This window comes from Oncorhynchus keta, chromosome 10 (assembly GCF_023373465.1).
Source record: "Oncorhynchus keta strain PuntledgeMale-10-30-2019 chromosome 10, Oket_V2, whole genome shotgun sequence".
Lineage (NCBI taxonomy): Eukaryota > Metazoa > Chordata > Actinopteri > Salmoniformes > Salmonidae > Oncorhynchus > Oncorhynchus keta.
The window spans coordinates 37,321,999-37,349,840 of record NC_068430.1 but is presented as its reverse complement, the minus strand read 5'-3'; the positions used below and the strand labels follow the sequence as shown (position 1 = coordinate 37,349,840).

Below are 27,842 nucleotides of genomic sequence, written 5' to 3'. Positions count from 1 at the left end.
TCATTTATTCTATAATAACCCTTTTGATGTTTCAGCTGACAGTTGAACATTATCTTGCAACTAGGTAGAAACAGAAAAAAGGTGTCAGTAGTATATGCTGTGTCAGAAGTAGTGTTCGGGAGAATGAACTCAGCAACAGCGGGTTTGGGCCCACAATTTCAGCTTTGCCCCCACACTGCCTCAAATTGTTCCAAGTAGTACGTTACCCAAAGCCACTTTACCCACTTTGTCTTGCCTCCTCTAGAGGCAGCTATGGCAAGATTTACATGAAAAGGTTTTGGGTTCGACCCCCATTGCAGCTGAGCCAGTGGTGCCGATTACCCAAAGTGATTTGCTCTCGATATTGGTTTTGTCCAGGAAAAAAGGGAACATCTATTGAACAAGTACCCCACCTTGCCATTAATTACATGGAATCGAGAATCCACCAGTGTTAGGTAGGGGGCGAACTGCTAGACATACCAATGTAACAACAAATAATACAGTTTGCGGAGAAGCTGTGCGAGATACTGCAAACAGTTTGAATAGCTGAATTCTGAAATTCTATCGCAGTGGCATTATCATAGCCTATGAGGTCCATCCGAGGAGTGGTTATTGTTGGGTGACAACTTAACCCAAAACTCTACATTGGAACGACATGAAATATAGTCAGAAGTAGTCTTGGGGAGAATAGGTTCAGCAACAGGGGGTATTGGTCCACAATTCCAGTATTGCCCCCACACTGCCTCTAATTCTTGCAAGAAGTAAGGTACCCTTAGCCACGTTACACACTTCCACTAGAGGCAGCGGTGGCAAGGTTGAGTTGAAAAGGTTTTGGGTTTGCGACCCATTGCAGCTGAACCAGTGGTGCAGCTTACCCAACATGCTTTGCTCTCGATATTGTTTTTTTACTACTGGAAAAAGGTCACATCTATTGAATAAGTACCCCACCTTGCCATGAATGACATGTAATCAAGAATCCACCAAAGTGGTAGGTAGGGGGCGAACTGCTAGACATTGCAATGTTAAAACACAATATTACCGTTAAAGGAGAAGCTGTGCAAGACACTGTAAACAGTTTGAGTAGCTGTAATATGCCATTCTTTCGCAGAGGCGATATCGTAGCCTATGAAGTCCATCTGAGGCGTGATTATTGCTGGTTGAAAACTTAACCCAATACCCCGCTTGGGATGACTTGAAATATAGTCAGCCTTGGCAATTTTTGATAGTCTCATGTGAGACTGCTATAAATGTGAAAGAGAAGATAGTGGCAAGACCAAACATGGGCTGCATCCAACTCATTTATTCTATAATAACCCTTTGATGTTTCAGCTGACAGTTGAACATTATCTTGCAACTAGGTAGAAACAGAAAAAAGGTGTCAGTAGTATATGCTGTGTCAGAAGTAGTGTTCGGGAGAATGAACTCAGCAACAGCGGGTTTGGGCCCACAATTTCAGCTTTGCCCCCACACTGCCTCAAATTGTTCCAAGTAGTACGTTACCCAAAGCCACTTTACCCACTTTGTCTTGCCTCCTCTAGAGGCAGCTATGGCAAGATTTACATGAAAAGGTTTTGGGTTCGACCCCATTGCAGCTGAGCCAGTGGTGCCGATTACCCAAAGTGATTTGCTCTCGATATTGGTTTTGTCCAGGAAAAAGGGAACATCTATTGAACAAGTACCCCACCTTGCCATTAATTACATGGAATCGAGAATCCACCAGTGTTAGGTAGGGGGCGAACTGCTAGACATACCAATGTAACAACAAATAATACAGTTTGCGGAGAAGCTGTGCGAGATACTGCAAACAGTTTGAATAGCTGAATTCTGAAATTCTATCGCAGTGGCATTATCATAGCCTATGAGGTCCATCCGAGGAGTGGTTATTGTTGGGTGACAACTTAACCCAAAACTCTACATTGGAACGACATGAAATATAGTCAGAAGTAGTCTTGGGGAGAATAGGTTCAGCAACAGGGGGTATTGGTCCACAATTCCAGTATTGCCCCCACACTGCCTCTAATTCTTGCAAGAAGTAAGGTACCCTTAGCCACGTTACACACTTCCACTAGAGGCAGCGGTGGCAAGGTTGAGTTGAAAAGGTTTTGGGTTTGCGACCCATTGCAGCTGAACCAGTGGTGCAGCTTACCCAACATGCTTTGCTCTCGATATTGTTTTTTTACTACTGGAAAAAGGTCACATCTATTGAATAAGTACCCCACCTTGCCATGAATGACATGTAATCAAGAATCCACCAAAGTGGTAGGTAGGGGGCGAACTGCTAGACATTGCAATGTTAAAACACAATATTACCGTTAAAGGAGAAGCTGTGCAAGACACTGTAAACAGTTTGAGTAGCTGTAATATGCCATTCTTTCGCAGAGGCGATATCGTAGCCTATGAAGTCCATCTGAGGCGTGATTATTGCTGGTTGAAAACTTAACCCAATACCCCGCTTGGGATGACTTGAAATATAGTCAGCCTTGGCAATTTTTGATAGTCTCATGTGAGACTGCTATAAATGTGAAAGAGAAGATAGTGACAAGACCAAACATGGGCTGCATCCAACTCATTTATTCTATAATAACCCTTTTGATGTTTCAGCTGACAGTTGAACATTATCTTGCAACTAGGTAGAAACAGAAAAAAGGTGTCAGTAGTATATGCTGTGTCAGAAGTAGTGTTCGGGAGAATGAACTCAGCAACAGCGGGTTTGGGCCCACAATTTCAGCTTTGCCCCACACTGCCTCAAATTGTTCCAAGTAGTACGTTACCCAAAGCCACTTTACCCACTTTGTCTTGCCTCCTCTAGAGGCAGCTATGGCAAGATTTACATGAAAAGGTTTTGGGTTCGACCCCCATTGCAGCTGAGCCAGTGGTGCCGATTACCCAAAGTGATTTGCTCTCGATATTGGTTTTGTCCAGGAAAAAAGGGAACATCTATTGAACAAGTACCCCACCTTGCCATTAATTACATGGAATCGAGAATCCACCAGTGTTAGGTAGGGGGCGAACTGCTAGACATACCAATGTAACAACAAATAATACAGTTTGCGGAGAAGCTGTGCGAGATACTGCAAACAGTTTGAATAGCTGAATTCTGAAATTCTATCGCAGTGGCATTATCATAGCCTATGAGGTCCATCCGAGGAGTGGTTATTGTTGGGTGACAACTTAACCCAAAACTCTACATTGGAACGACATGAAATATAGTCAGAAGTAGTCTTGGGGAGAATAGGTTCAGCAACAGGGGGTATTGGTCCACAATTCCAGTATTGCCCCCACACTGCCTCTAATTCTTGCAAGAAGTAAGGTACCCTTAGCCACGTTACACACTTCCACTAGAGGCAGCGGTGGCAAGGTTGAGTTGAAAAGGTTTTGGGTTTGCGACCCATTGCAGCTGAACCAGTGGTGCAGCTTACCCAACATGCTTTGCTCTCGATATTGTTTTTTTACTACTGGAAAAAGGTCACATCTATTGAATAAGTACCCCACCTTGCCATGAATGACATGTAATCAAGAATCCACCAAAGTGGTAGGTAGGGGGCGAACTGCTAGACATTGCAATGTTAAAACACAATATTACCGTTAAAGGAGAAGCTGTGCAAGACACTGTAAACAGTTTGAGTAGCTGTAATATGCCATTCTTTCGCAGAGGCGATATCGTAGCCTATGAAGTCCATCTGAGGCGTGATTATTGCTGGTTGAAAACTTAACCCAATACCCCGCTTGGGATGACTTGAAATATAGTCAGCCTTGGCAATTTTTGATAGTCTCATGTGAGACTGCTATAAATGTGAAAGAGAAGATAGTGACAAGACCAAACATGGGCTGCATCCAACTCATTTATTCTATAATAACCCTTTTGATGTTTCAGCTGACAGTTGAACATTATCTTGCAACTAGGTAGAAACAGAAAAAGGTGTCAGTAGTATATGCTGTGTCAGAAGTAGTGTTCGGGAGAATGAACTCAGCAACAGCGGGTTTGGGCCCACAATTTCAGCTTTGCCCCACACTGCCTCAAATTGTTCCAAGTAGTACGTTACCCAAAGCCACTTTACCCACTTTGTCTTGCCTCCTCTAGAGGCAGCTATGGCAAGATTTACATGAAAAGGTTTTGGGTTCGACCCCATTGCAGCTGAGCCAGTGGTGCCGATTACCCAAAGTGATTTGCTCTCGATATTGGTTTTGTCCAGGAAAAAAAGGGAACATCTATTGAACAAGTACCCCACCTTGCCATTAATTACATGGAATCGAGAATCCACCAGTGTTAGGTAGGGGGCGAACTGCTAGACATACCAATGTAACAACAAATAATACAGTTTGCGGAGAAGCTGTGCGAGATACTGCAAACAGTTTGAATAGCTGAATTCTGAAATTCTATCGCAGTGGCATTATCATAGCCTATGAGGTCCATCCGAGGAGTGGTTATTGTTGGGTGACAACTTAACCCAAAACTCTACATTGGAACGACATGAAATATAGTCAGAAGTAGTCTTGGGGAGAATAGGTTCAGCAACAGGGGGTATTGGTCCACAATTCCAGTATTGCCCCCACACTGCCTCTAATTCTTGCAAGAAGTAAGGTACCCTTAGCCACGTTACACACTTCCACTAGAGGCAGCGGTGGCAAGGTTGAGTTGAAAAGGTTTTGGGTTTGCGACCCATTGCAGCTGAACCAGTGGTGCAGCTTACCCAACATGCTTTGCTCTCGATATTGTTTTTTTACTACTGGAAAAAGGTCACATCTATTGAATAAGTACCCCACCTTGCCATGAATGACATGTAATCAAGAATCCACCAAAGTGGTAGGTAGGGGGCGAACTGCTAGACATTGCAATGTTAAAACACAATATTACCGTTAAAGGAGAAGCTGTGCAAGACACTGTAAACAGTTTGAGTAGCTGTAATATGCCATTCTTTCGCAGAGGCGATATCGTAGCCTATGAAGTCCATCTGAGGCGTGATTATTGCTGGTTGAAAACTTAACCCAATACCCCGCTTGGGATGACTTGAAATATAGTCAGCCTTGGCAATTTTTGATAGTCTCATGTGAGACTGCTATAAATGTGAAAGAGAAGATAGTGACAAGACCAAACATGGGCTGCATCCAACTCATTTATTCTATAATAACCCTTTTGATGTTTCAGCTGACAGTTGAACATTATCTTGCAACTAGGTAGAAACAGAAAAAAGGTGTCAGTAGTATATGCTGTGTCAGAAGTAGTGTTCGGGAGAATGAACTCAGCAACAGCGGGTTTGGGCCCACAATTTCAGCTTTGCCCCCACACTGCCTCAAATTGTTCCAAGTAGTACGTTACCCAAAGCCACTTTACCCACTTTGTCTTGCCTCCTCTAGAGGCAGCTATGGCAAGATTTACATGAAAAGGTTTTGGGTTCGACCCCATTGCAGCTGAGCCAGTGGTGCCGATTACCCAAAGTGATTTGCTCTCGATATTGGTTTTGTCCAGGAAAAAGGGAACATCTATTGAACAAGTACCCCACCTTGCCATTAATTACATGGAATCGAGAATCCACCAGTGTTAGGTAGGGGGCGAACTGCTAGACATACCAATGTAACAACAAATAATACAGTTTGCGGAGAAGCTGTGCGAGATACTGCAAACAGTTTGAATAGCTGAATTCTGAAATTCTATCGCAGTGGCATTATCATAGCCTATGAGGTCCATCCGAGGAGTGGTTATTGTTGGGTGACAACTTATCCCAAAACTCTACATTGGAACGACATGAAATATAGTCAGAAGTAGTCTTGGGGAGAATAGGTTCAGCAACAGGGGGTATTGGTCCACAATTCCAGTATTGCCCCCACACTGCCTCTAATTCTTGCAAGAAGTAAGGTACCCTTAGCCACGTTATACACTTCCACTAGAGGCAGCGGTGGCAAGGTTGAGTTGAAAAGGTTTTGGGTTTGCGACCCATTGCAGCTGAACCAGTGGTGCAGCTTACCCAACATGCTTTGCTCTCGATATTGTTTTTTTACTACTGGAAAAAGGTCACATCTATTGAATAAGTACCCCACCTTGCCATGAATGACATGTAATCAAGAATCCACCAAAGTGGTAGGTAGGGGGCGAACTGCTAGACATTGCAATGTTAAAACACAATATTACCGTTAAAGGAGAAGCTGTGCAAGACACTGTAAACAGTTTGAGTAGCTGTAATATGCCATTCTTTCGCAGAGGCGATATCGTAGCCTATGAAGTCCATCTGAGGCGTGATTATTGCTGGTTGAAAACTTAACCCAATACCCCGCTTGGGATGACTTGAAATATAGTCAGCCTTGGCAATTTTTGATAGTCTCATGTGAGACTGCTATAAATGTGAAAGAGAAGATAGTGACAAGACCAAACATGGGCTGCATCCAACTCATTTATTCTATAATAACCCTTTTGATGTTTCAGCTGACAGTTGAACATTATCTTGCAACTAGGTAGAAACAGAAAAAAGGTGTCAGTAGTATATGCTGTGTCAGAAGTAGTGTTCGGGAGAATGAACTCAGCAACAGCGGGTTTGGGCCCACAATTTCAGCTTTGCCCCCACACTGCCTCAAATTGTTCCAAGTAGTATGTTACCCAAAGCCACTTTACCCACTTTGTCTTGCCTCCTCTAGAGGCAGCTATGGCAAGATTTACATGAAAAGGTTTTGGGTTCGACCGCCATTGCAGCTGAGCCAGTGGTGCCGATTACCCAAAGTGATTTGCTCTCGATATTGGTTTTGTCCAGGAAAAAAGGGAACATCTATTGAACAAGTACCCCACCTTGCCATTAATTACATGGAATCGAGAATCCACCAGTGTTAGGTAGGGGGCGAACTGCTAGACATACCAATGTAACAACAAATAATACAGTTTGCGGAGAAGCTGTGCGAGATACTGCAAACAGTTTGAATAGCTGAATTCTGAAATTCTATCGCAGTGGCATTATCATAGCCTATGAGGTCCATCCGAGGAGTGGTTATTGTTGGGTGACAACTTAACCCAAAACTCTACATTGGAACGACATGAAATATAGTCAGAAGTAGTCTTGGGGAGAATAGGTTCAGCAACAGGGGGTATTGGTCCACAATTCCAGTATTGCCCCCACACTGCCTCTAATTCTTGCAAGAAGTAAGGTACCCTTAGCCACGTTACACACTTCCACTAGAGGCAGCGGTGGCAAGGTTGAGTTGAAAAGGTTTTGGGTTTGCGACCCATTGCAGCTGAACCAGTGGTGCAGCTTACCCAACATGCTTTGCTCTCGATATTGTTTTTTTACTACTGGAAAAAGGTCACATCTATTGAATAAGTACCCCACCTTGCCATGAATGACATGTAATCAAGAATCCACCAAAGTGGTAGGTAGGGGGCGAACTGCTAGACATTGCAATGTTAAAACACAATATTACCGTTAAAGGAGAAGCTGTGCAAGACACTGTAAACAGTTTGAGTAGCTGTAATATGCCATTCTTTCGCAGAGGCGATATCGTAGCCTATGAAGTCCATCTGAGGCGTGATTATTGCTGGTTGAAAACTTAACCCAATACCCCGCTTGGGATGACTTGAAATATAGTCAGCCTTGGCAATTTTTGATAGTCTCATGTGAGACTGCTATAAATGTGAAAGAGAAGATAGTGACAAGACCAAACATGGGCTGCATCCAACTCATTTATTCTATAATAACCCTTTTGATGTTTCAGCTGACAGTTGAACATTATCTTGCAACTAGGTAGAAACAGAAAAAAGGTGTCAGTAGTATATGCTGTGTCAGAAGTAGTGTTCGGGAGAATGAACTCAGCAACAGCGGGTTTGGGCCCACAATTTCAGCTTTGCCCCCACACTGCCTCAAATTGTTCCAAGTAGTACGTTACCCAAAGCCACTTTACCCACTTTGTCTTGCCTCCTCTAGAGGCAGCTATGGCAAGATTTACATGAAAAGGTTTTGGGTTCGACCCCCATTGCAGCTGAGCCAGTGGTGCCGATTACCCAAAGTGATTTGCTCTCGATATTGGTTTTGTCCAGGAAAAAAGGGAACATCTATTGAACAAGTACCCCACCTTGCCATTAATTACATGGAATCGAGAATCCACCAGTGTTAGGTAGGGGGCGAACTGCTAGACATACCAATGTAACAACAAATAATACAGTTTGCGGAGAAGCTGTGCGAGATACTGCAAACAGTTTGAATAGCTGAATTCTGAAATTCTATCGCAGTGGCATTATCATAGCCTATGAGGTCCATCCGAGGAGTGGTTATTGTTGGGTGACAACTTAACCCAAAACTCTACATTGGAACGACATGAAATATAGTCAGAAGTAGTCTTGGGGAGAATAGGTTCAGCAACAGGGGGTATTGGTCCACAATTCCAGTATTGCCCCACACTGCCTCTAATTCTTGCAAGAAGTAAGGTACCCTTAGCCACGTTACACACTTCCACTAGAGGCAGCGGTGGCAAGGTTGAGTTGAAAAGGTTTTGGGTTTGCGACCCATTGCAGCTGAACCAGTGGTGCAGCTTACCCAACATGCTTTGCTCTCGATATTGTTTTTTACTACTGGAAAAAGGTCACATCTATTGAATAAGTACCCCACCTTGCCATGAATGACATGTAATCAAGAATCCACCAAAGTGGTAGGTAGGGGGCGAACTGCTAGACATTGCAATGTTAAAACACAATATTACCGTTAAAGGAGAAGCTGTGCAAGACACTGTAAACAGTTTGAGTAGCTGTAATATGCCATTCTTTCGCAGAGGCGATATCGTAGCCTATGAAGTCCATCTGAGGCGTGATTATTGCTGGTTGAAAACTTAACCCAATACCCCGCTTGGGATGACTTGAAATATAGTCAGCCTTGGCAATTTTTGATAGTCTCATGTGAGACTGCTATAAATGTGAAAGAGAAGATAGTGACAAGACCAAACATGGGCTGCATCCAACTCATTTATTCTATAATAACCCTTTTGATGTTTCAGCTGACAGTTGAACATTATCTTGCAACTAGGTAGAAACAGAAAAAGGTGTCAGTAGTATATGCTGTGTCAGAAGTAGTGTTCGGGAGAATGAACTCAGCAACAGCGGGTTTGGGCCCACAATTTCAGCTTTGCCCCCACACTGCCTCAAATTGTTCCAAGTAGTACGTTACCCAAAGCCACTTTACCCACTTTGTCTTGCCTCCTCTAGAGGCAGCTATGGCAAGATTTACATGAAAAGGTTTTGGGTTCGACCCCCATTGCAGCTGAGCCAGTGGTGCTGATTACCCAAAGTGATTTGCTCTCGATATTGGTTTTGTCCAGGAAAAAGGGAACATCTATTGAACAAGTACCCCACCTTGCCATTAATTACATGGAATCGAGAATCCACCAGTGTTAGGTAGGGGGCGAACTGCTAGACATACCAATGTAACAACAAATAATACAGTTTGCGGAGAAGCTGTGCGAGATACTGCAAACAGTTTGAATAGCTGAATTCTGAAATTCTATCGCAGTGGCATTATCATAGCCTATGAGGTCCATCCGAGGAGTGGTTATTGTTGGGTGACAACTTAACCCAAAACTCTACATTGGAACGACATGAAATATAGTCAGAAGTAGTCTTGGGGAGAATAGGTTCAGCAACAGGGGGTATTGGTCCACAATTCCAGTATTGCCCCACACTGCCTCTAATTCTTGCAAGAAGTAAGGTACCCTTAGCCACGTTACACACTTCCACTAGAGGCAGCGGTGGCAAGGTTGAGTTGAAAAGGTTTTGGGTTTGCGACCCATTGCAGCTGAACCAGTGGTGCAGCTTACCCAACATGCTTTGCTCTCGATATTGTTTTTTTACTACTGGAAAAAGGTCACATCTATTGAATAAGTACCCCACCTTGCCATGAATGACATGTAATCAAGAATCCACCAAAGTGGTAGGTAGGGGGCGAACTGCTAGACATTGCAATGTTAAAACACAATATTACCGTTAAAGGAGAAGCTGTGCAAGACACTGTAAACAGTTTGAGTAGCTGTAATATGCCATTCTTTCGCAGAGGCGATATCGTAGCCTATGAAGTCCATCTGAGGCGTGATTATTGCTGGTTGAAAACTTAACCCAATACCCCGCTTGGGATGACTTGAAATATAGTCAGCCTTGGCAATTTTTGATAGTCTCATGTGAGACTGCTATAAATGTGAAAGAGAAGATAGTGACAAGACCAAACATGGGCTGCATCCAACTCATTTATTCTATAATAACCCTTTTGATGTTTCAGCTGACAGTTGAACATTATCTTGCAACTAGGTAGAAACAGAAAAAGGTGTCAGTAGTATATGCTGTGTCAGAAGTAGTGTTCGGGAGAATGAACTCAGCAACAGCGGGTTTGGGCCCACAATTTCAGCTTTGCCCCCACACTGCCTCAAATTGTTCCAAGTAGTACGTTACCCAAAGCCACTTTACCCACTTTGTCTTGCCTCCTCTAGAGGCAGCTATGGCAAGATTTACATGAAAAGGTTTTGGGTTCGACCCCCATTGCAGCTGAGCCAGTGGTGCCGATTACCCAAAGTGATTTGCTCTCGATATTGGTTTTGTCCAGGAAAAAAGGGAACATCTATTGAACAAGTACCCCACCTTGCCATTAATTACATGGAATCGAGAATCCACCAGTGTTAGGTAGGGGCGAACTGCTAGACATACCAATGTAACAACAAATAATACAGTTTGCGGAGAAGCTGTGCGAGATACTGCAAACAGTTTGAATAGCTGAATTCTGAAATTCTATCGCAGTGGCATTATCATAGCCTATGAGGTCCATCCGAGGAGTGGTTATTGTTGGGTGACAACTTAACCCAAAACTCTACATTGGAACGACATGAAATATAGTCAGAAGTAGTCTTGGGGAGAATAGGTTCAGCAACAGGGGGTATTGGTCCACAATTCCAGTATTGCCCCACACTGCCTCTAATTCTTGCAAGAAGTAAGGTACCCTTAGCCACGTTACACACTTCCACTAGAGGCAGCGGTGGCAAGGTTGAGTTGAAAAGGTTTTGGGTTTGCGACCCATTGCAGCTGAACCAGTGGTGCAGCTTACCCAACATGCTTTGCTCTCGATATTGTTTTTTTACTACTGGAAAAAGGTCACATCTATTGAATAAGTACCCCACCTTGCCATGAATGACATGTAATCAAGAATCCACCAAAGTGGTAGGTAGGGGGCGAACTGCTAGACATTGCAATGTTAAAACACAATATTACCGTTAAAGGAGAAGCTGTGCAAGACACTGTAAACAGTTTGAGTAGCTGTAATATGCCATTCTTTCGCAGAGGCGATATCGTAGCCTATGAAGTCCATCTGAGGTGTGATTATTGCTGGTTGAAAACTTAACCCAATACCCCGCTTGGGATGACTTGAAATATAGTCAGCCTTGGCAATTTTTGATAGTCTCATGTGAGACTGCTATAAATGTGAAAGAGAAGATAGTGGCAAGACCAAACATGGGCTGCATCCAACTCATTTATTCTATAATAACCCTTTTGATGTTTCAGCTGACAGTTGAACATTATCTTGCAACTAGGTAGAAACAGAAAAAAGGTGTCAGTAGTATATGCTGTGTCAGAAGTAGTGTTCGGGAGAATGAACTCAGCAACAGCGGGTTTGGGCCCACAATTTCAGCTTTGCCCCCACACTGCCTCAAATTGTTCCAAGTAGTACGTTACCCAAAGCCACTTTACCCACTTTGTCTTGCCTCCTCTAGAGGCAGCTATGGCAAGATTTACATGAAAAGGTTTTGGGTTCGACCCCCATTGCAGCTGAGCCAGTGGTGCCGATTACCCAAAGTGATTTGCTCTCGATATTGGTTTTGTCCAGGAAAAAAGGGAACATCTATTGAACAAGTACCCCACCTTGCCATTAATTACATGGAATCGAGAATCCACCAGTGTTAGGTAGGGGGCGAACTGCTAGACATACCAATGTAACAACAAATAATACAGTTTGCGGAGAAGCTGTGCGAGATACTGCAAACAGTTTGAATAGCTGAATTCTGAAATTCTATCGCAGTGGCATTATCATAGCCTATGAGGTCCAACAGAGTGGTTATTGTTGGGTGACAACTTAACCCAAAACTCTACATTGGAACGACATGAAATATAGTCAGAAGTAGTCTTGGGGAGAATAGGTTCAGCAACAGGGGGTATTGGTCCACAATTCCAGTATTGCCCCCACACTGCCTCTAATTCTTGCAAGAAGTAAGGTACCCTTAGCCACGTTACACACTTCCACTAGAGGCAGCGGTGGCAAGGTTGAGTTGAAAAGGTTTTGGGTTTGCGACCCATTGCAGCTGAACCAGTGGTGCAGCTTACCCAACATGCTTTGCTCTCGATATTGTTTTTACTACTGGAAAAAGGTCACATCTATTGAATAAGTACCCCACCTTGCCATGAATGACATGTAATCAAGAATCCACCAAAGTGGTAGGTAGGGGGCGAACTGCTAGACATTGCAATGTTAAAACACAATATTACCGTTAAAGGAGAAGCTGTGCAAGACACTGTAAACAGTTTGAGTAGCTGTAATATGCCATTCTTTTGCAGAGGCGATATCGTAGCCTATGAAGTCCATCTGAGGCGTGATTATTGCTGGTTGAAAACTTAACCCAATACCCCGCTTGGGATGACTTGAAATATAGTCAGCCTTGGCAATTTTTGATAGTCTCATGTGAGACTGCTATAAATGTGAAAGAGAAGATAGTGACAAGATGGGCTGCATCCAACTCATTTATTCTATAATAACCCTTTTGATGTTTCAGCTTACAGTTGAACATTATCTTGCAACTAGGTAGAAACAGAAAAAGGTGTCAGTAGTATATGCTGTGTCAGAAGTAGTGTTCGGGAGAATGAACTCAGCAACAGCGGGTTTGGGCCCACAATTTCAGCTTTGCCCCCCACACTGCCTCAAATTGTTCCAAGTAGTAACGTTACCCAAAGCCACTTTACCCACTTTGTCTTGCCTCCTCTAGAGGCAGCTATGGCAAGATTTACATGAAAGGTTTGGGTTGACCCCATTGCAGCTGAGCCAGTGGTGCCGATTACCCAAAGTGATTTGCTCTCGATATTGGTTTTGTCCAGGAAAAAGGGAACATCTATTGAACAAGTACCCCACCTTGCCATTAATTACATGGAATCGAGAATCCACCAGTGTTAGGTAGGGGGCGAACTGCTAGACATACCAATGTAACAACAAATAATACAGTTTGCGGAGAAGCTGTGCGAGATACTGCAAACAGTTTGAATAGCTGAATTCTGAAATTCTATCGCAGTGGCATTATCATAGCCTATGAGGTCCATCCGAGGAGTGGTTATTGTTGGGTGACAACTTAACCCAAAACTCTACATTGGAACGACATGAAATATAGTCAGAAGTAGTCTTGGGGAGAATAGGTTCAGCAACAGGGGGTATTGGTCCACAATTCCAGTATTGCCCCCCACACTGCCTCTAATTCTTGCAAGAAGTAAGGTACCCTTAGCCACGTTACACACTTCCACTAGAGGCAGCGGTGGCAAGGTTGAGTTGAAAAGGTTTTGGGTTTGCGACCCATTGCAGCTGAACCAGTGGTGCAGCTTACCCAACATGCTTTGCTCTCGATATTGTTTTTTTACTACTGGAAAAAGGTCACATCTATTGAATAAGTACCCCACCTTGCCATGAATGACATGTAATCAAGAATCCACCAAAGTGGTAGGTAGGGGGCGAACTGCTAGACATTGCAATGTTAAAACACAATATTACCGTTAAAGGAGAAGCTGTGCAAGACACTGTAAACAGTTTGAGTAGCTGTAATATGCCATTCTTTCGCAGAGGCGATATCGTAGCCTATGAAGTCCATCTGAGGCGTGATTATTGCTGGTTGAAAACTTAACCCAATACCCGCTTGGGATGACTTGAAATATAGTCAGCCTTGGCAATTTTTGATAGTCTCATGTGAGACTGCTATAAATGTGAAAGAGAAGATAGTGACAAGACCAAACATGGGCTGCATCCAACTCATTTATTCTATAATAACCCTTTTGATGTTTCAGCTGACAGTTGAACATTATCTTGCAACTAGGTAGAAACAGAAAAAGGTGTCAGTAGTATATGCTGTGTCAGAAGTAGTGTTCGGGAGAATGAACTCAGCAACAGCGGGTTTGGGCCCACAATTTCAGCTTTGCCCCCACACTGCCTCAAATTGTTCCAAGTACGTTACCCAAAGCCACTTTACCCACTTTGTCTTGCCTCCTCTAGAGGCAGCTATGGCAAGATTTACATGAAAAGGTTTTGGGTTCGACCCCCATTGCAGCTGAGCCAGTGGTGCCGATTACCCAAAGTGATTTGCTCTCGATATTGGTTTTGTCCAGGAAAAAGGGAACATCTATTGAACAAGTACCCCACCTTGCCATTAATTACATGGAATCGAGAATCCACCAGTGTTAGGTAAAAAGCTAGACATACCAATGTAACAACAAATAATACAGTTTGCGGAGAAGCTGTGCGAGATACTGCAAACAGTTTGAATAGCTGAATTCTGAAATTCTATCGCAAAGTGGCATTATCATAGCCTATGAGGTCCATCCGAGGAGTGGTTATTGTTGGGTGACAACTTAACAAAACTCTACATTGGAACGACATGAAATATAGTCAGAAGTAGTCTTGGGGAGAATAGGTTCAGCAACAGGGGGTATTGGTCCACAATTCCAGTATTGCCCCCACACTGCCTCTAATTCTTGCAAGAAGTAAGGTACCCTTAGCCACGTTACACACTTCCACTAGAGGCAGCGGTGGCAAGGTTGAGTTGAAAAGGTTTTTTGAAATTGCAGCTGAACCAGTGGTGCAGCTTACCAACATGCTTTGCCTCGATATTGTTTTTTACTACTGGAAAAAGGTCACATCTATTGAATAAGTACCCCACCTTTGCCATGAATGACATGTAATCAAGAATCCACCAAAGTGGTAGGTAGGGGGCGAACTGACATTGCAATGTTAAAACACAATATTACCGTTAAAGAGAAGCTGTGCAAGACACTGTAAACAGTTTGAGTAGCTGTAATATCCATTCATTTATATCTAGCCTATGAAGTCCATCTGAGGCGTGATTATTGCTGGTTGAAAACTTAACCCAATACCCCGCTTGGGATGACTTGAAATATAGTCATCTTGCATAGTCTCAGGAGACTGCTATAAATGTGAAAGAGAAATAGTGACAAGACCAAACATGGGCTGCATCCAACTCATTTATTATATAACCCTTTGATGTTTCAGCTGACAGTTGAACATTATCTTGCAACTAGGTAGAAACAGAAAAAAGGTGTCAGTAGTATATGCTGTGTCAGAAGTAGTGTTCGGGAGAATGAACTCAGCAACAGCGGGTTTGGGCCCACAATTTCAGCTTTGCCCCCACACTGCCTCAAATTGTTCCAAGTAGTACGTTACCCAAAGCCACTTTACCCACTTTGTCTTGCCTCCTCTAGAGGCAGCTATGGCAAGATTTACATGAAAAGGTTTTGGGTTCGACCCCATTGCAGCTGAGCCATGGTGCCGATTACCCAAAGTGATTTGCTCTCGATATTGGTTTTGTCCAGGAAAAAAGGGAACATCTATTGAACAAGTACCCCACCTTGCCATTAATTACATGGAATCGAGAATCCACCAGTGTTAGGTAGGGGGCGAACTGCTAGACATACCAATGTAACAACAAATAATACAGTTTGCGGAGAAGCTGTGTGAGATACTGCAAACAGTTTGAATAGCTGAATTCTGAAATTCTATCGCAGTGGCATTATCATAGCCTATGAGGTCCATCCGAGGAGTGGTTATTGTTGGGTGACAACTTAACCCAAAACTCTACATTGGAACGACATGAAATATAGTCAGAAGTAGTCTTGGGGAGAATAGGTTCAGCAACAGGGGGTATTGGTCCACAATTCCAGTATTGCCCCCACACTGCCTCTAATTCTTGCAAGAAGTAAGGTACCCTTAGCCACGTTACACACTTCCACTAGAGGCAGCGGTGGCAAGGTTGAGTTGAAAAGGTTTTGGGTTTGCGACCCATTGCAGCTGAACCAGTGGTGCAGCTTACCCAACATGCTTTGCTCTCGATATTGTTTTTACTACTGGAAAAAGGTCACATCTATTGAATAAGTACCCCACCTTGCCATGAATGACATGTAATCAAGAATCCACCAAAGTGGTAGGTAGGGGCGAACTGCTAGACATTGCAATGTTAAAACACAATATTACCGTTAAAGGAGAAGCTGTGCAAGACACTGTAAACAGTTTGAGTAGCTGTAATATGCCATTCTTTCGCAGAGGCTATATCTAGCCTATGAAGTCCATCTGAGGCGTTGATTATTGCTGGTTGAAAACTTAACCCAATACCCCGCTTGGGATGACTTGAAATATAGTCAGCCATTTTTGATAGTCTCATGTGAGACTGCTATAAATGTGAAAGAGAAGATAGTGACAAGACCAAACATGGGCTGCATCCAACTCATTTATTCTATAATAACCCTTTTGATGTTTCAGCTGACAGTTGAACATTATCTTGCAACTAGGTAGAAACAGAAAAAGGTGTCAGTAGTATATGCTGTGTCAAGTAGTGTCGGGAGAATGAACTCAGCAACAGCGGGTTTGGGCCCACAATTTCAGCTTTGCCCCCACACTGCCTCAAATTGTAGTTCGTTACCCAAAGCCACTTTACCCACTTTGTCTTGCCTCTCTAGAGGCAGCTATGGAACATTATGAAAGGTTTGGGTTCGAATTGCAGCTGAGCCAGTGGTGAACCCAAAGTGAAATGGGTTTTGTCCAGGAAAAAGGGAACATCTATTGAACTGTAATTACATGGAATCGAGAATCCACCAGTGTTAGGTAGGGGGCGAACTGCTAGACATACCAATGTAACAAACAAATAATACAGTTAGCGGAGAAGCTGTGCGAGATACTGCAAACAGTTTGAATAGCTGAATTCTGAAATCTATCGCAGTGGCATTATCATAGCCTATGAGGTCCATCCGAGGAGTGGTTATTGTTAGGTGACAACTTAACCCAAAACTCTACATTGGAACGACATGAAATATAGTCAGAAGTAGTCTTGGGGGAGAATAGGTTCAGCAACAGGGGGTATTGGTCCACAATTCCAGTATTGCCCCCCACACTGCCTCTAATTCTTGCAAGAAGTAAGGTACCCTTAGCCACTTACACTTCCACTAGAGGCAGCGGTGGCAAGGTTGAGTTGAAAAGGTTTTGGGTTTGCGACCCATTGCAGCTGAACCAGTGGTGCAGCTTACCCAACATGCTTTGCTGATATTGTTTTTTTACTACTGGAAAAGGTCACATCTATTGAATAAGTACCCCACCTTGCCATGAATGACATGTAATCAAGAATCCACCAAAGTGGTAGGTAGGGGGCGAACTGCTAGACATTGCAATGTTAAAACACAATATTACCGTTAAAGGAGAAGCTGTGCAAGACACTGTAAACAGTTTGAGTAGCTGTAATATGCCATTCTTTTGCAGAGGCGATATCGTAGCCTATGAAGTCCATCTGAGGCGTGATTATTGCTGGTTGAAAACTTAACCCAATACCCCCTTGGGATGACTTGAAATATAGTCAGCCTTGGCAATTTTTGATAGTCTCATGAGACTGCTATAAATGTGAAAGAGAAGATAGTGACAAGACCAAACATGGGCTGCATCCAACCTCATTTATTCTATAATAACCCTTTTGATGTTTCAGCTGACAGTTGAACATTATCTTGCAACTAGGTAGAAACAGAAAAAGGTGTCAGTAGTATATGCTGTGTCAGAAGTAGTGTTCGGGAGAATGAACTCAGCAACAGCGGGTTTGGGCCCACAATTTCAGCTTTGCCCCACACTGCCTCAAATTGTTCCAAGTAGCACGTTACCCAAAGCCACTTTACCCACTTTGTCTTGCCTCCTCTAGAGGCAGCTATGGCAAGATTTACATGAAAAGGTTTTGGGTTCGGCACCCATTGCAGCTGAGCCAGTGGTGCCGATTACCCAAAGTGATTTGCTCTCGATATTGGTTTTGTCCAGGAAAAAAAGGGAACATCTATTGAACAAGTACCCCACCTTGCCATTAATTACATGGAATCGAGAATCCACCAGTGTTAGGTAGGGGGCGAACTGCTAGACATACCAATGTAACAACAAATAATACAGTTTGCGGAGAAGCTGTGTGAGATACTGCAAACAGTTTGAATAGCTGAATTCTGAAATTCTATCGCAGTGGCATTATCATAGCCTATGAGGTCCATCCCGAGGAGTGGTTATTGTTGGGTGACAACTTAACCCAAAACTCTACATTGAAACGACATGAAATATAGTCAGAAGTAGTCTTGGGGAGAATAGGTTCAGCAACAGGGGTATTGGTCCACAATTCCAGTATTGCCCCACACTGCCTCTAATTCTTGCAAGAAGTAAGGTACCCTTAGCCACGTTACACACTTCCACTAGAGGCAGCGGTGGCAAGGTTGAGTTGAAAAGGTTTTGGGTTTGCGACCCATTGCAGCTGAACCAGTGGTGCAGCTTACCCAACATGCTTTGCTCTCGATATTGTTTTTTACTACTGGAAAAAGGTCACATCTATTGAATAAGTACCCCACCTTGCCATGAATGACATGTAATCAAGAATCCACCAAAGTGGTAGGTAGGGGGCGAACTGCTAGACATTGCAATGTTAAAACAAAATATTACCGTTAAAGGAGAAGCTGTGCAAGACACTGTAAACAGTTTGAGTAGCTGTAATATGCCATTCTTTCGCAGAGGCGATATCGTAGCCTATGAAGTCCATCTGAGGCGTGATTATTGCTGGTTGAAAACTTAACCCAATACCCCGCTTGGGATGACTTGAAATATAGTCAGCCTTGGCAATTTTTGATAGTCTCATGTGAGACTGCTATAAATGTGAAAGAGAAGATAGTGACAAGACCAAACATGGGCTGCATCCAACTCATTTATTCTATAATAACCCTTTTGATGTTTCAGCTGACAGTTGAACATTATCTTGCAACTAGGTAGAAACAGAAAAAGGTGTCAGTAATATATGCTGTGTCAGAAGTAGTGTTCGGGAGAATGAACTCAGCAACAGCGGGTTTGGGCCCACAATTTCAGCTTTGCCCCCACACTGCCTCAAATTGTTCCAAGTAATCGTAGCCCAAAGCCACTTTACCCACTTTGTCTTGCCTCCTAGAGGCAGCTATGGCAAGATTTACATGAAAAGGTTTTGGGTTAACCCCATTGCAGCTGAGCCAGTGGTGCTGATTACCCAAAGTGATTTGCTCTCGATATTGGTTTTGTCCAGGAAAAAGGGAACATCTATTGAACAAGTACCCCACCTTGCCATTAATGAGATGAATCGTAGAATCCAAAGTGTTAGGTAGGGGGCGAACTGCTAGACATACCAATGTAACAACAAATAATACAGTAGATGGAGAAGCTGTGTAGATACTGCAAACAGTTTGAATAGCTGAATTCTGAAATTCTATCGCAGTGGCATTATCATAGCCTATGAGGTCCATCCGAGGAGTGGTTATTGTTGGGTGACAACTTAGTCCCAAACTCTACATTGGAACGACATGAAATATAGTCAGAAGTAGTCTTGGGAGAATAGGTTCAGCAACAGGGGTATTGGTCCACAATTCCAGTATTGCCCCCACACTGCCTCTAATTCTGCAAGAAGTAAGGTACCCTTAGCCACGTTACACACTTCCACTAGAGGCAGCGGTGGCAAGGTTGAGTTGAAAAGGTTTTGGGTTTGCGACCCATTGCAGCTGAACCAGTGGTGCAGCTTACCCAACATGCTTTGCTCTCGATATTGTTTTTTTACTACTGGAAAAAGGTCACATCTATTGAATAAGTACCCCACCTTGCCATGAATGACATGTAATCAAGAATCCACCAAAGTGGTAGGTAGGGGGCGAACTGCTAGACATTGCAATGTTAAAACACAATATTACCGTTAAAGGAGAAGCTGTGCAAGACACTGTAAACAGTTTGAGTAGCTGTAATATGCCATTCTTTCGCAGAGGTGATATCGTAGCCTATGAAGTCCATCTGAGGCGTGATTATTGCTGGTTGAAAACTTAACCCAATACCCCGCTTGGGATGACTTGAAATATAGTCAGCCTTGGCAATTTTTGATAGTCTCATGTGAGACTGCTATAAATGTGAAAGAGAAGATAGTGACAAGACCAAACATGGGCTGCATCCAACTCATTTATTCTATAACCCTTTTGATGTTTCAGCTGACAGTTGAACATTATCTTGCAACTAGGTAGAAACAGAAAAAAGGTGTCAGTAGTATATGCTGTGTCAGAAGTAGTGTTCGGGAGAATGAACTCAGCAACAGCGGGTTTGGGCCCACAATTTCAGCTTTGCCCCCACACTGCCTCAAATTGTTCCAAGTAGTACGTTACCCAAAGCCACTTTACCCACTTTGTCTTGCCTCCTCTAGAGGCAGCTATGGCAAGATTTACATGAAAAGGTTTTGGGTTCGACCCCATTGCAGCTGAGCCAGTGGTGCTGATTACCCAAAGTGATTTGCTCTCGATATTGGTTTTGTCCAGGAAAAAGGGAACATCTATTGAACAAGTACCCCACCTTGCCATTAATTACATGGAATCGAGAATCCACCAGTGTTAGGTAGGGGGCGAACTGCTAGACATACCAATGTAACAACAAATAATACAGTTTGCGGAGAAGCTGTGCGAGATACTGCAAACAGTTTGAATAGCTGAATTCTGAAATTCTATCGCAGTGGCATTATCATAGCCTATGAGGTCCATCTGAGGAGTGGTTATTGTTGGGTGACAACTTATCCCAAAACTCTACATTGGAACGACATGAAATATAGTCAGAAGTAGTCTTGGGGAGAATAGGTTCAGCAACAGGGGGTATTGGTCCACAATTCCAGTATTGCCCCCACACTGCCTCTAATTCTTGCAAGAAGTAAGGTACCCTTAGCCACGTTATACACTTCCACTAGAGGCAGCGGTGGCAAGGTTGAGTTGAAAAGGTTTTGGGTTTGCGACCCATTGCAGCTGAACCAGTGGTGCAGCTTACCCAACATGCTTTGCTCTCGATATTGGTTTTTTACTACTGGAAAAAGGTCACATCTATTGAATAAGTACCCCACCTTGCCATGAATGACATGTAATCAAGAATCCACCAAAGTGGTAGGTAGGGGGCGAACTGCTAGACATTGCAATGTTAAAACACAATATTACCGTTAAAGGAGAAGCTGTGCAAGACACTGTAAACAGTTTGAGTAGCTGTAATATGCCATTCTTTCGCAGAGGCGATATGTAGCCTATGAAGTCCATCTGAGGCGTGATTATTGCTGGTTGAAAACTTAACCCAATACCCCGCTTGGGATGACTTGAAATATAGTCAGCCTTGGCAATTTTTGATAGTCTCATGTGAGACTGCTATAAATGTGAAAGAGAAAATAGTGACAAGACCAAACATGGGCTGCATCCAACTCATTTATTCTTTCAGTATAACCCTGGTTTAAATTTTGATGTTTCAGCTGACAGTTGAACATTATCTTGCAACTAGGTAGAAACAGAAAAAGGTGTCAGTAGTATATGCTGTGTCAGAAGTAGTGTCGGGAGAATGAACTCAGCAACAGCGGGTTTGGGCCCACAATTTCAGCTTTGCCCCCCACACTGCCTCAAATTGTTCCAAGTAGTAAGCGTTACCCAAAGCCACTTTACCCACTTTGTCTTGCCTCCTCTAGAGGCAGCTATGGCAAGATTTACATGAAAAGGTTTTGGGTTCGACCCCCATTGCAGCTGAGCCAGTGGTGCTGATTACCCAAAGTGATTTGCTCAGTTTCGATATTGGTTTTGTCCAGGAAAAAGGGAACATCTATTGGAACAAGTACCCACCTTGCCATTAATTACATGGAATCGAGAATCCACCGTGTTAGGTAGGGGGCGAACTGCTAGACATAGCAATGTAACAACAAATAATACAGTTTGCGGAGAAGCTGTGCGAGATACTGCAAACAGTTTGAATAGCTGAATTCTGAAATTCTATCGCAGTGGCATTATCATAGCCTATGAGGTCCATCTGAGGAGTGGTTATTGTTAGGTGACAACTTATCCCAAAACTCTACATTGGAACGACATGAAATATAGTCAGAAGTAGTCTTGGGGAGAATAGGTTCAGCAACAGGGGTATTGGTCCACAATTCCAGTATTGCCCCCACACTGCCTCTAATTCTTGCAAGAAGTAAGGTACCCTTAGCCACGTTATACACTTCCACTAGAGAACGGTGGCAAGGTTGAGTTGAAAAGGTTTTGGGTTTCACCCATTGCAGCTGAACCAGTGGTGCAGCTTACCCAACATGCTTTGCTCGATATTGTTTTTTACTACTGGAAAAAGGTCACATCTATTGAATAAGTACCCCACCTTGCCATGAATGACATGTAATCAAGAATCCACCAAAGTGGTAGGTAGGGGGCGAACTGCTAGACATTGCAATGTTAAAACACAATATTACCGTTAAAGGAGAACTGCAAGACACTGTAAACAGTTTGAGTAGCTGTAATATGCCATTCTTTCGCAGAGGCGATATCGTAGCCTATGAAGTCCATCTGAGGCGTGATTATTGCTGGTTGAAAACTTAACCCAATACCCCGCTTGGGATGACTTGAAATATAGTCAGCCTTCAATTTTTGATAGTCTCATGTGAGACTGCTATAAATGTGAAAGAGAAAATAGTGACAAGACCAAACATGGGCTGCATCCAACTCATTTATTCTATAACCCTTTGATGTTTCAGCTGACAGTTGAACATTATCTTGCAACTAGGTAGAAACAGAAAAAGGTGTCAGTAGTATATGCTGTGTCAGAAGTAGTGTTCGGGAGAATGAACTCAGCAACAGCGGGTTTGGGCCCACAATTTCAGCTTTGCCCCCACACTGCCTCAAATTGTTCCAAGTAGTACGTTACCCAAAGCCACTTTACCCACTTTGTCTTGCCTCCTCTAGAGGCAGCTATGGCAAGATTTACATGAAAAGGTTTTGGGTTAGACCCCATTGCAGCTGAGCCAGTGGTGCTGATTACCCAAAGTGATTTGCTCTCGATATTGGTTTTGTCCAGGAAAAAGGGAACATCTATTGAACAAGTACCCCACCTTGCCATTAATTACATGGAATCGAGAATCCACCAGTGTTAGGTAGGGGGCGAACTGCTAGACATACCAATGTAACAACAAATAATACAGTTTGCGGAGAAGCTGTGCGAGATACTGCAAACAGTTTGAATAGCTGAATTCTGAAATTCTATCGCAGTGGCATTATCATAGCCTATGAGGTCCATCCGAGGAGTGGTTATTGTTGGGTGACAACTTAACCCAAAACTCTACATTGGAACGACATGAAATATAGTCAGAAGTAGTCTTGGGGAGAATAGGTTCAGCAACAGGGGGTATTGGTCCACAATTCCAGTATTGCCCCCACACTGCCTCTAATTCTTGCAAGAAGTAAGGTACCCTTAGCCACGTTACACACTTCCACTAGAGGCAGCGGTGGCAAGGTTGAGTTGAAAAGGTTTTGGGTTTGCGACCCATTGCAGCTGAACCAGTGGTGCAGCTTACCCAACATGCTTTGCTCTCGATATTGTTTTTTTACTACTGGAAAAAGGTCACATCTATTGAATAAGTACCCCACCTTGCCATGAATGACATGTAATCAAGAATCCACCAAAGTGGTAGGTAGGGGGCGAACTGCTAGACATTGCAATGTTAAAACAAAATATTACCGTTAAAGGAGAAGCTGTGCAAGACACTGTAAACAGTTTGAGTAGCTATAATATGCCATTCTTTCGCAGAGGCGATATCGTAGCCTATGAAGTCCATCTGAGGTGTGATTATTGCTGGTTGAAAACTTAACCCAATACCCCGCTTGGGATGACTTGAAATATAGTCAGCCTTGGCAATTTTTGATAGTCTCATGTGAGACTGCTATAAATGTGAAAGAGAAGATAGTGACAAGACCAAACATGGGCTGCATCCAACTCATTTATTCTATAATAACCCTTTTGATGTTTCAGCTGACAGTTGAACATTATCTTGCAACTAGGTAGAAACAGAAAAAAGGTGTCAGTAATCAAATCTAATTGTATTTGTCACATACACATGGTTAGTATGTTAATGCGATTGTAGCGAAATGCTTGTGCTTCTAGTTCTGACAATGCAGTTATAACCAACAAGTAATCTAGCTAACAATTCCATAACTACTACCTTATAGACACAGGTGTAAGGAGATAAAGAATATGTACATAAAAATATGAGTGAGTGATGGTACAGAGCGGCATAGGCAAGATACATTAGATGGTATTGAGTGCAATATATACATATGAGATGAGTATGTAAACAAAGTGGCATAGTTAAAGTGGCTAGTGATACATGTATCACATAAAGATGCAGTAGATGATATAGAGTACAGTATATACATATACAAAGTGGCTAGTGATATATTTTACATAATTTCCCATCAATTCCCATTATTAAAGTGGCTGGAATTGAGTCAGTGTGTTGGCAGCAGTCACTCAATGTTAGTGGTAGCTGTTTAACAGTCTGATGGCCTTGAGATAGAACCTGTTTTTCAGTCTCTCGGTCCCAGCTTTGATGCACCTGTACTGACCTCGCCTTCTGGATGATAGCGGGGTGAACATGCAGTGGCTCAGGTGGTTGTTGTCCTTGATGATCTTTATGGCCTTCCTATGACATCGGGTGGTGTAGGTGTCCTGGAGGGCAGGTAGTTTGCCCCCGGTGATGCGTTGTGCAGACCTCACTACCCTCTGGAGAGCCTTACGGTTGTGGGCGGAGCAGTTGCCGTACCAGGCGGTGATACAGCCCGACAGGATGCTCTCGATTGTGCATCTGTAGAAGTTTGCGAGTGCTTTTGGTGACAAGCCGAATTTCTTCAGCCTCCTGAGGTTGAAGAGGCGCTGCTGCGCCTTCTTCTCGATGCTGTCTGTGTGGGTGGACCAATTCAGTTTGTCTGTGATGTGTGCGCCGAGGAACTTAAAACTTACTACCCTCTCCACTACTGTTCCATCAATGTGGATAGGGGGGTGTTCCCTCTGCTGTTTCCTGAAGTCCACAATCATCTCCTTAGTTTTGTTGACGTTGAGTGTGAGGTTATTTTCCTGACACCCCACTCCAAGGGCCCTCACCTCCTCCCTGTAGGCCGTCTCGTCGTTGTTGGTAATCAAGCCTACCACTGTTGTGTCGTCCGCAAACTTGATGATTGAGTTGGAGGCGTGCATGGCCACGCAGTCGTGGGTGAACAGGGAGTACAGGAGAGGGCTCAGAACGCACCCTTGTGGGGCCTCAGTGTTGAGGATCAGCGGGGTGGAAATGTTGTTGCCTACCCTCACCACCTGGGGGCGGCCCGTCAGGAAGTCCAGTACCCAGTTGCACAGGGCGGGGTCGAGACCCAGGGTCTCGAGCTTGATGACGAGCTTGGAGGGCACTATGCTGTTAAATGCCGAGCTGTAGTCGATGAACAGCATTCTCACATAGGTATTCCTCTTGTCCAGATGGGTTAGGGCAGTGTGCAGTGTGGTTGAGATTGCATCGTCTGTGGACCTATTTGGGCGGTAAGCAAATTGGAGTGGGTCTAGGGTGTCAGGTAGGGTGGAGGTGATATGGTCCTTGACTAGTCTCTCAAAGCACTTCATGATAACAGAAGTGAGTGCTACGGGGCGGTAGTCGTTTAGCTCAGTTACCTTAGCTTTCTTGGGAACAGGAATAATGGTGGCCCTCTTGAAGCATGTGGGAACAACAGACTGGGATAGGGATTGATTGAATATGTCCGTAAACACACCAGCCAGCTGGTCTGCGCATGCTCTGAGGGCGCGGCTGGGGATGCCGTCTGGGCCTGCAGCCTTGCGAGGGTTGACACGTTTAAATGTTTTCCTCACGCCGGCTGCAGTGAAGGAGAGTCCGCATGTTTTAGTTGTGGGCCGTGTTAGTGGCACTGTATTGTCCTCAAAGCGGGCAAAAAAGTTATTTAGTCTGCCTGGGAGCAAGACATCCTGGTCCATGACTGGGCTGGTTTTCTTTTTGTAATCCGTGATTGACTGTAGACCCTGCCACATACCTCTTGTGTCTGAGCCGTTGAATTGAGATTCTACTTTGTCTCTATATTGACGCTTAGCTTGTTTGATTGTCTTGCGGAGGGAATAGTTACACTGTTTGTATTCGGTCATGTTTCCGGTCGCCTTGCCCTGATTAAAAGCAGTGGTTTGGGCTTTCAGTTTCACGCGAATGCTGCCATCAATCCACGGTTTCTGGTTTGGGAATGTTTTAATCGTTGCTATCGGAACGACATCTTCAACGCATGTTCTAATGAACTCGCTCACCGAATCAGCGTATTCGTCCATGTTGTTGTCTGACGCAATAGGAAACATATCCCAGTCCACGTGATGGAAGCGGTCTTGGAGTGTGGAATCAGATTGGTCTGACCAGCGTTGAAACATATCCCAGTCCACGTGATGGAAGCAGTCTTGGAGTGTGGAATGAGATTGGTCGGACCAGCGTTGAACAGACCTCAGCGCGGGAGCTTCCTTTTTTAGTGTCTGTCTGAAGGCAGGGATCAACAAAATGGAGTCGTGGTCAGCTTTTCCGAAAGGAGGGCGGGGCAGTGCCTTATATGCGTCGCGGAAGTTACAATAGCAGTGATCCAAGGTTATTCCAGCCCTGGTTGCGCAATCGACATGCTGATAAAATTTAGGGAGTCTTGTTTTCAGATTAACCTTGTTAAAATCCCCAGCTACAATGAATGCAGCCTCCGGATAAATGCATTCCAGTTTGCAAAGAGTCAAATAAAGTTCATTCAGAGCCATCGATATGTCGGCTTGGGGGGGAATATATACGGCTGTGGTTATAGTCGAAGAGAATTCCCTTGGTCGATAAAGAGGTCGACATTTGATTGTGAGGAATTCTAAATCAGGTGAACAGAAGGACTTGAGTACCTGTATGTTGTTATGATCACACCACGTCACGGTAACCATGAAGCATACGCCCCCGCCCCTCTTCTTACCAGAAAGATGTTTGTTTCTGTCGGCACGATGCGTGGAGAAACCAGCTGGCTGCACCGAGCCATGTTTCCGTGAAGCAAAGAACGTTACAGTCTCTGATGTCCCTCTGGAATTGCTACCCTTGCTCGGATTTCATCAACCTTGTTGTCAAGAGACTGGACATTGTCAAGAAGAATGCTAGGGAGTGGTGCACGATGTGCCCGTCTCCGGAGTCTGACCAGAAGATCCCTCCGTTTCCCCCTTTTACGAAGTCGTTCTTTTGGGTCGCCGGCTGGGATCCATTCCGTTGTCCTGGGTGAAAGGCAGAACACAGGATCCGCTTCGCGAAAGTCATATTCTTGGTCGTACTGATGGTGAGTTGACGCTGCTCTTATGTTCAGTAGTTCTTCTCGACTGTATGTAATGAAACCTAAGATGACCTGGGGTACTAATGTAAGAAATAACACGTAAAAAAAACAAAAAACTGCATCGTTTCCTAGGAACGTGAAGCGAGGCGGCCATCTCTGTCGGCGCCGGAAGTACATGCTGTGTCAGAAGTAGTGTTCGGGTGAATGAACTCAGATACCCAAAGTGCTTTGTTTTAGATATATATATAGGAAGTCAGTCGGGTTCTCAACTTACTGTTACTTGGGATAATAGAATACACAATGTGCAATTTCAAAATGAGGTTTTTCCTCTTGTTATGTCAATCACTGACAGTCACTCAATTAACCCATGTCAGCTAACATTTTATACATTGCCAGATAAATTAATCTAGCCGGCTATCTAAACATTGTGTTAATCATGGCCGAA

General features: G+C 43.8%; 18 non-coding genes across 18 annotated transcripts; all 18 read left to right on the top strand.

Annotated features, from left to right (window-relative positions):
- Positions 1-1,075: 1,075 nt before the first annotated feature.
- On the top strand, positions 1,076-1,217 carry LOC127932727 (U4 spliceosomal RNA). The gene has a single exon (XR_008146413.1). It is a non-coding gene; the product is annotated as a U4 spliceosomal RNA (small nuclear RNA).
- Positions 1,218-2,346: 1,129 nt separating this feature from the next.
- On the top strand, positions 2,347-2,488 carry LOC127932726 (U4 spliceosomal RNA). Its single transcript, XR_008146412.1, has one exon. It is a non-coding gene; the product is annotated as a U4 spliceosomal RNA (small nuclear RNA).
- A 1,131-nt stretch (positions 2,489-3,619) lies between these two features.
- LOC127932725 (U4 spliceosomal RNA) lies at positions 3,620-3,761 on the top strand. Its single transcript, XR_008146411.1, has one exon. It is a non-coding gene; the product is annotated as a U4 spliceosomal RNA (small nuclear RNA).
- Positions 3,762-4,891: 1,130 nt separating this feature from the next.
- LOC127932724 (U4 spliceosomal RNA) lies at positions 4,892-5,033 on the top strand. Its single transcript, XR_008146410.1, has one exon. It is a non-coding gene; the product is annotated as a U4 spliceosomal RNA (small nuclear RNA).
- Positions 5,034-6,163: 1,130 nt separating this feature from the next.
- LOC127932723 (U4 spliceosomal RNA) lies at positions 6,164-6,305 on the top strand. The gene has a single exon (XR_008146409.1). It is a non-coding gene; the product is annotated as a U4 spliceosomal RNA (small nuclear RNA).
- Positions 6,306-7,437: 1,132 nt separating this feature from the next.
- Positions 7,438-7,579, top strand: LOC127932722 (U4 spliceosomal RNA). The gene has a single exon (XR_008146408.1). It is a non-coding gene; the product is annotated as a U4 spliceosomal RNA (small nuclear RNA).
- A 1,130-nt stretch (positions 7,580-8,709) lies between these two features.
- Positions 8,710-8,851, top strand: LOC127932721 (U4 spliceosomal RNA). The gene has a single exon (XR_008146407.1). It is a non-coding gene; the product is annotated as a U4 spliceosomal RNA (small nuclear RNA).
- A 1,129-nt stretch (positions 8,852-9,980) lies between these two features.
- LOC127932720 (U4 spliceosomal RNA) lies at positions 9,981-10,122 on the top strand. The gene has a single exon (XR_008146406.1). It is a non-coding gene; the product is annotated as a U4 spliceosomal RNA (small nuclear RNA).
- Positions 10,123-11,251: 1,129 nt separating this feature from the next.
- LOC127932750 (U4 spliceosomal RNA) lies at positions 11,252-11,393 on the top strand. The gene has a single exon (XR_008146436.1). It is a non-coding gene; the product is annotated as a U4 spliceosomal RNA (small nuclear RNA).
- A 1,127-nt stretch (positions 11,394-12,520) lies between these two features.
- LOC127932718 (U4 spliceosomal RNA) lies at positions 12,521-12,662 on the top strand. Its single transcript, XR_008146404.1, has one exon. It is a non-coding gene; the product is annotated as a U4 spliceosomal RNA (small nuclear RNA).
- A 1,122-nt stretch (positions 12,663-13,784) lies between these two features.
- Positions 13,785-13,925, top strand: LOC127932717 (U4 spliceosomal RNA). The gene has a single exon (XR_008146403.1). It is a non-coding gene; the product is annotated as a U4 spliceosomal RNA (small nuclear RNA).
- A 2,346-nt stretch (positions 13,926-16,271) lies between these two features.
- Positions 16,272-16,407, top strand: LOC127932712 (U4 spliceosomal RNA). Its single transcript, XR_008146397.1, has one exon. It is a non-coding gene; the product is annotated as a U4 spliceosomal RNA (small nuclear RNA).
- A 1,070-nt stretch (positions 16,408-17,477) lies between these two features.
- On the top strand, positions 17,478-17,616 carry LOC127932751 (U4 spliceosomal RNA). Its single transcript, XR_008146437.1, has one exon. It is a non-coding gene; the product is annotated as a U4 spliceosomal RNA (small nuclear RNA).
- Positions 17,617-18,746: 1,130 nt separating this feature from the next.
- LOC127932719 (U4 spliceosomal RNA) lies at positions 18,747-18,888 on the top strand. Its single transcript, XR_008146405.1, has one exon. It is a non-coding gene; the product is annotated as a U4 spliceosomal RNA (small nuclear RNA).
- A 1,120-nt stretch (positions 18,889-20,008) lies between these two features.
- LOC127932748 (U4 spliceosomal RNA) lies at positions 20,009-20,150 on the top strand. Its single transcript, XR_008146434.1, has one exon. It is a non-coding gene; the product is annotated as a U4 spliceosomal RNA (small nuclear RNA).
- A 1,127-nt stretch (positions 20,151-21,277) lies between these two features.
- Positions 21,278-21,418, top strand: LOC127932711 (U4 spliceosomal RNA). Its single transcript, XR_008146396.1, has one exon. It is a non-coding gene; the product is annotated as a U4 spliceosomal RNA (small nuclear RNA).
- Positions 21,419-22,554: 1,136 nt separating this feature from the next.
- LOC127932756 (U4 spliceosomal RNA) lies at positions 22,555-22,694 on the top strand. Its single transcript, XR_008146442.1, has one exon. It is a non-coding gene; the product is annotated as a U4 spliceosomal RNA (small nuclear RNA).
- A 1,125-nt stretch (positions 22,695-23,819) lies between these two features.
- Positions 23,820-23,961, top strand: LOC127932749 (U4 spliceosomal RNA). Its single transcript, XR_008146435.1, has one exon. It is a non-coding gene; the product is annotated as a U4 spliceosomal RNA (small nuclear RNA).
- Positions 23,962-27,842: the final 3,881 nt, after the last annotated feature.